General features: G+C 34.1%; 1 pseudogene; it reads right to left on the bottom strand.

The window, feature by feature from the left end:
• LOC107610437 overlaps positions 3,966-5,525 on the bottom strand; it is a 4,239-nt pseudogene continuing 2,679 nt past the window's right edge.

Raw genomic sequence — 5,525 nt, forward strand, 5'->3', positions numbered from 1 at the left:
ACCTATTTCTTTTCCTCTTTAGCATTACACTCGTGCTAGAAAACTTTTTCCACAAAATCTAAAAGTTTCAGAGATGGGTATTTAATTTTAATTTTAACCTATTGGTGGGTAAGAATGGTTAATTATTAAAAGCTAAAAATAATTTTGATGGTTTTAGTGAATTGATCCGTGCAATAATAGATGTTCCGCACTCCACAGAAGCATATAAAAAAACGACAAAATAGTGAACTAAAACGCACTAGACTACACTGACACCGATGTTGCTTTGATCTAGAACCAAAACTATAGGTACATATGAATAAGCATGTGCCAATATTCTCTCCCATTATGAAGAAAAATGAAAGGACTTTAGGAGTTAGGACCCTTTAATTTGGGCACATATTATGTAAATATAATTAATAAGGATTTAATTAAATAAGCATTATACTCCAAGACCAATAAGAAATGGACAACAAGAAGTCCGTATGATATCATTGGTCTCACCAAATTTAGAAAGCGTTTAATCTGTAAGAAGCTTTTAGGGTTTGAGACTTGCCCTTTATGTCTCCCTCATATCTAACAATCAACCAAATTCTTTTATTATTATTGACTATGGTAATCAATTAGCTAAGAGGAATGAGGGGCTGTGTTGTGTTGTGCCTCTCTTTCTTCTTAAGATTAGATGTGTGTGACAGATGTTGGCAAACAATCTCATTAGCTTTTTTGTTTCCTTTATCCTTTAATTTGTTGTGGGAAAGCATTACACTAGGAATTGATGAAATTTTGTCATTCATCAATAATGTGACCATTTTGTTTAATATAATTAGTAGACTAGGCATTGTTGGTCAAAATAATGATACTGATTGTGTGTTGTGTAAAAAAAATTTTGAGAATGATTACTATTTATTTTTGGATTATGAGTTTATTTGACAGATGTGGTGTGTTTGATTGTTTGCTTATAAAAAATTATGCCTGTTTCATGAACAATTAAATAACACTTCGAGAGTTAGACAGAGACTCCTACTAAAAAGGATGAACACAATAGGTGGTTGATTGATTTTTGTGTTATTATCTGAAATATTTGGCTGGAAATGAATAATAGGATATTCAGAAATCAAGAAGCAGGTGTTGCGGAAGTTATCAACAAGTCGATTAAGAGTTATAAAGAGTGGACTGATTTTGATCTTTCTAGTTGTTGATGGTAATGCTGGAGATGACTACAGTTTAATGTTCTGTTTTGTTACCTAATAATTTTGTATTTTCTAACTGCTCTGTTAGAAATAAGAGACTAAACTGGAGAAAGGATTTGTGTATTATTGAATGTAATCAAGTTGTCTATTCAATTTGTGTCGAATGATACAATATAAAGGGTATTTATAGGTACTAACAGAATCGTAATAATAAAGACATAATCTCCTATAATAAATATTCAGATATACTAAATAATTTTAATTGATCATAATTGATCCTAATTATATTCTAACATGCTCCACCTTATTGTGTTGAGTTTTTGATTAAAAAAAATATATAATTAGTAGACTTTTCATTTAGATTAGAATTAAAACAAGTTGTTGTCGTTTAATTTGTTGTTGTATGTCGTTTAACTAATGTACACAGCACAGCCCCTCATTCCTTTGAGCTAATTTATTACCGTGGTCAATAATAAAAAAAATTTGGTTGATTGTTAGATATGATCGAGGAAGACATAAAGGGTATAGTCACGACTCCAAAAAGCTTCTTGCAGATTAAACGCTTTCTAAATTTGGTGAGACCAACGATATCATGTGAATTTTTTGTTGTCTATTTCTTATTGGTCTTGGAGTATATTGGTTATTTAATTAAATGTTAATTTTATTTACAATTACGTGGCGAAATGAAAGGGTCCTAACTCCTAAGGTCCTTTCATTTTTCTTAAATTCAGTGTTTTTTGCATTTTAAATGTAAAGATAATCATTTACTTTAAGTTAGTGTGATGAGTGGCCGATTGCTCTAAGATAATCATTTTCTTATTTATTTCAAAGCATATATATAACAATGGTAATTAGAAAATAGCTTACGTATATGGCAAGTATTATTACACTTGATTGTTATAGACTGAAATTACTGGTAAATATGATTGGAGAAGAAATTCAAGTTCTCATTTTGTATTGTGTCAATGTATTTGTCCAAAATCTTTCATGATATTGTTACAATTAAGTAGGTTGTAGCCAATCCATGCACATTGCTAAACCCTGTTTGCAGCACTTAGTGAGAAAATGGAGTCACTTCGTCTCCTCCCTTAGTCAATAATTTTGAGGAATATCGTTGTTGCCCTTTGATGCAAAAGTGAATGGGCAAAAATAATAATTAAAACCATGACATTATTAGCTTATAGAGTTAATATTCAAATTAGTCTCTAAAATTTAATTTTCGACTCAATTTAGTCTTCTAATTTTCAATTGGCCCAAATTGTATTGGTTAAGTTTAAGTTGATTTTGGGTATATAAATGATGACAAATATTCATTTGGGTTGAAAGCCCAATATTATTTAATGTGTGTTTTATTGTGGCAGGCTCATAACTCTTCTCACTGTCAAACAATGAAACTGGTCTATCCACTTGGTTATTCAAGAAATTAAATAAGTCCAAGACTAGCTTATGCTTCAGCCATGTAAAAGAGCCAATGCTCCTCATAGCACCGTTCAGCAAAATAAATGGTTATGTATTTGCTAAAAGCAAATGAGGATAGCTGGACAAAAGCAAAGACAGGTGTGGCTCTGTAAAAGCAAGAAATGACACTAGGACACCCACTAACTCAAGGACATCAGCAGAGCACCACTCTGGATCGTGGTTGAGCAAAACACAAACGAGCAAAGAGCAGTAGCAGCGGGAAAATGGAGCAAAATGAAAAAGGAGAGCTTGCTAAGGAAGAAAGAAAAACAAAGGACAACAGAGGTAGTGGTCGAGCTCCTCGGATAGCAGAGGTAGTGGAGCATGATGAAGAAAGGACTGCATGCCAGCAGTGACAGTTCCAACAAGCAGCTGGTACAAGGAAATGGAAGAGGCAAAATTGAAGGCAAGCTGAAGATATATAAGAAGTTTCATTCTATCATTTCAAAGCAAGAAAAAAAGAGCACACACTCAGAGCACCATCTCTAACACAGAGCTAGAATTTTTTTCTTCTACTCAAGCTTAATTTCTGATCTTTGTATTATGCATGTCTTGTGTCATTTTCTGTTTTGAAAAGGCTAATATTGAGAAGTTGAAAAGCCAAGAGAAAAAAGGCATGAGTGATGCAGAATACGCACTGATTTCTGATGTATTGAGTTGTTGAACTAGGATTAGTTCCCCTTTGCCAAGTTGGGTGAGCACTTGGTGAGTCTGAATCTGTTTTGATTCCCCTCCTTAGTTGGGTCAGCACTATGGGAAGCTAAGCTTTGGTGTAGAAAGCTTAGGGGTAGATACTAGTTGAATTAGGGAGTAATTCAATAGTATTGGTGTATGTAATCTGAGAATTCTAGTGAAAATTTCACCATGGTTTGTGGTGGAGACTGGACATAGGATTCATTGCACGTTGAATCCAAACCAAGATACATGCTGGCCTTCATCTTCTAATCCCTACTCTTTACTTATTCTGCACGAGATAAAATGAAAAAATCTCCTGCAACTCGAGCAACAGCTGAAACAGAGTTTGAAACTTTAAGTTTTAAGCCAACTTGATTCAACCCCCCCTTCTCAAGTTCAACTAGATCCATCAGTATCCTAAAACTTTAAGACGTGACTCAAATTAGCCCCTCCGTCCTTTTTCATTACCGAAAAAATGACGTGACACGATTAAATGATGTCGTTTTACTATATTTACACCTAATTAAACAATGTCGTTCTACCCTCCTCTTCTTTTTTCTCCTCTTCCTCAATGTCTGAACCTCCCACCACCCCATTTCCACTACCATCAATCATACCTTCCCAACCCCACCACCCTCACCACTATCACTACCACCCTCCTCCTCAACTCTCTAATGTATAACTAAATTGCTCAACAATCCTCTATAACCCGATCTTGTTTATTGTCAAATACGACATCTTCAACTCCGAAATTCTCCCGAAAGTTCACTCCTCAATGCATATTCAACAGAAGTCCCTTCGTCACAAGCATTACTATCCTAGTCATAACCGCAATACCAGCTAAAATGCTACGTCGTTCACCATTTCTATTGTTCCTCTTCTCACGCTCAAAAACAAACACAGTTCCAGAGGTATTATTAACATGATTGTTGTTGTTGTCTCTGAAACAAAAAAACTCCAATTTCATCTCTTGCCAACTGAAAAAATACTATTTTGTTGAAGAAAAAATGATGGAATTGGGGTTTAAAATGGAGGAAGAAAGAGGAAAGAGGGACATAAAAAGAGAAAAGGTTAAAGCTGGCAGAAAACACCAAAGGAGAGTGGCAAGGGCCCCCATCAGCCCCAACCCATATTTCAAGGAAAGAGAGAATGGGAGGGAAGTTGTGGCGGTCGATGTGGCGGTGGGGGAGTAAGTGAGCTTAAGAGATGGGCCTAACAAAAAGTTGGTGGAGAGAGAGAAACAAAAGTCAGAACTCGAGGCGGTTGTGGAGGAGGAGACGGTGATAGTAGTAGAAATATGGTTGAAGATGGTATTGGATAACTTGGCCATTATGTGGTAGTGATTTTCATCGTGACTCTAAAATTTGAGAAATAGCTTTATAGTTGAGTGAGTGATAATGTCTCAACTGAACAAGAGGGGGAAAAGGTGAGGAAGAGGAGGGTGGTGGGTTGGAAAAGTATGATTGAAGGTGGTAACAATAGGGTGGTGGAAGGTTTAGACATTGAGAAAGGAAAAAAATGGGAAGGAATAAAACGACATCGTTTAGAATGCAAATAACAAAACAAAGTCATTTAATTGTGCCACGTCATTTCTTTGATGATGGAAATAAATGAAGTGGCCAACTTGAATCACGTCTTAAATTTTTAGAGTATAATTTGAATCAATTAAAAATTAAAAAATTAAATTAAATCGAAAATCAAATGACAAAAATTATTTTAAATATTAACTCTTAATTGATACCTAACTTAGAACATTTTCATTTCGTAGTTAAGAAACTTCACATTTTTCTTGCTCTCATAATCTAGGTGCCAATAAATGTGGTGTAAACTTGGACAAGAGATACATAGATTCCTACCTCCCTAGAGCTTCCTAGCTTAATTAGACACTCATGGATATGCATGATATATATAGCTAGCCAACAACCTTGGTTTATGCTTTGGAAGTTAAAATATATATGTGAAACCTACATCTTTGTTATGACAACTGAAAAGAAAAATATTTAATAATTTTTGGTTGAAAAATATAGTATCACTGTGCTTTGTGTTTAATTTGCATCTAATTCATGAAATTACTTCTTTTAAAAATTTAAATTAATAAGAAAATAAACATATCAATCACAACTCTTCGTGCAAGAATTTTTTTGGGGTTTGCGTGAATTTATTACATATATTTTTTTCTTTTTTTCATCTTATACTATTTTTTTTTCTTGAGAAATAACAGGA

The sequence above is a fragment of the Arachis ipaensis genome, chromosome B08, assembly GCF_000816755.2.
Source record: "Arachis ipaensis cultivar K30076 chromosome B08, Araip1.1, whole genome shotgun sequence".
In the NCBI taxonomy this organism is placed as follows: Eukaryota; Viridiplantae; Streptophyta; class Magnoliopsida; order Fabales; family Fabaceae; genus Arachis; species Arachis ipaensis.